Consider the following 2,431-nt stretch of genomic DNA (forward strand, 5'->3'; position numbering starts at 1 on the left):
AGAGAGTGGAGTGGAGGGGGTAAGAAAAGCTATCCACCAATCGACTAACACGCTGGATCCTACTCACTGCCAGTAATCAGGGACATGGAGAGTAAGGAAACTGCACAACATTTTGTCAATCCGGGATCAGAGTGAACTTTCTCCAGTTGGATATTGACCGGACGGAGGCTCCCACTTGGCTCCTGACAGCACCTCCACAGCTCTCAGCATCAATCCACACACATGTACTTTCCACCTCAGAAGCCGAAGCAGAACCGGACTCTCAACTGTCCCACATCTGACTTCTGATCCATTCAGCTTTCCCGCACTTCACACACACACACACACAGCCTCACACACACACACACACAGCCTCACACACACAGCCTCACACACACACACAGCCTCACACACACAGCCTCACACACACACACACAGTCTCACACACACACACACACAGCCTCACACACACACACACACAGCCTCACACACACACAGCCTCACACACACACACACACAGCCTCACACACACACACACACAGCCTCACACACACACACACACAGCCTCACACACACACACACAGCCTCACACACACACACACACAGCCTCACACACCACACACACACAGCCTCTCACACACACACACAGCCTCACACACACACACACAGCCTCACACACACACACACACAGCCTCACACACACACACACACAGCCTCACACACACACACACACACACACACAGCCTCACACACACACACAGCCTCTCACACACACACAGCCTCACACACACACACACACAGCCCTCACACACACACACACACACACAGCCTCACACACACACACAGCCTCACACACACACACACAGCCTCACACACACACACACACAGCCTCACACACACACACACACACACACACACACAGCCTCACACACACACACACACAGCCTCACACACACATCCTCACACACACACACACATACACACACACACAGCCTCACACACACACACACACACACACAGCCTCACACACACACACAGCCTACACACACACACACAGCCTCACACACACACACACAGCCTCACACACACACACACAGCCTCACACACACACACACAGCCTCACACACACACACACACACACACACACAGCCTCACACACACACACACACACACACACACAGCCTCACACACACACACACACACACAGCCTCACACACACACACACACACACACACACAGCCTCACACACACACACAGCCTCACACACACACACAGTCTCACACACACACACACACACAGCCTCACACACACACACAGCCTCACACACACACACACACACACACACACATCCTCACACACACACACACACAGCCTCACACACACACACACACAGCCTCACACACACACACACAGCCTCACACACACACACACAGCCTCACACACACACACAGCCTCACACACACACACACACAGCCTCACACACACACACAGCCTCACACACACACAGCCACACACACACACACAGCCTCACACACACACACAGCCTCACACACACACACACAGCCTCACACACACACACACACACACAGCCTCACACACACACACACAGCCTCACACACACACACAGCCTCACACACACACACAGCCTCACACACACACACACAGCCTCACACAGACACACACACAGCCTCACACACACACACACACAGCCTCACACACACACACACACAGCCTCACACACACACACACACACAGACCAACTCTCTGCTCATCGGATTCCCAGCCCTTCCCTCCATAGGCTGCAGATCATCCAGAACTCTGCAGCCCGTGTTCTCTCCGGCACCGCGCTCCGCCGCCCTGCCTCCCCCTTCCTCTCCGGCACCGCGCTCCGCCGCCCTGCCTCCCCCTTCCTCTCCGGCACCGCGCTCCGCCGCCCTGCCTCCCCCTTCCTCTCCCGCACCGCGCTCCGCCGCCCTGCCTCCCCCTTCCTCTCCGCACCGCGCTCCGCCGCCCTGCCTCCCCCTTCCTCTCCGGCACCGCGCTCCGCCGCCCTGCCTCCCCCTTCCTCTCCGCACCGCGCTCCGCCGCCCTGCCTCCCCCTTCCTCTCCGGCACCGCGCTCCGCCGCCCTGCCTCCCCCTTCCTCTCCGGCACCGCGCTCCGCCGCCCTGCTCCCCCTTCCTCTCCGCACCGCGCTCCGCCGCCCTGCCTCCCCCTTCCTCTCCGGCACCGCGCTCCGCCGCCCTGCCTCCCCCTTCCTCTCCGGCACCGCGCTCCGCCGCCCTGCCTCCCCCTTCCTCTCCGGCACCGCGCTCCGCCGCCCTGCCTCCCCCTTCCTCTCCCGCACCGCGCTCCGCCGCCCTGCCTCCCCCTTCCTCTCCGGCACCGCGCTCCGCCGCCCTGCCTCCCCCTTCCTCTCCCGGCTCCGCTGACTCCCCATCACACGGAGGATA

The sequence above is a fragment of the Callorhinchus milii genome, unplaced genomic scaffold (assembly GCF_018977255.1).
Source record: "Callorhinchus milii isolate IMCB2004 unplaced genomic scaffold, IMCB_Cmil_1.0 Scaffold21, whole genome shotgun sequence".
Lineage (NCBI taxonomy): Eukaryota > Metazoa > Chordata > Chondrichthyes > Chimaeriformes > Callorhinchidae > Callorhinchus > Callorhinchus milii.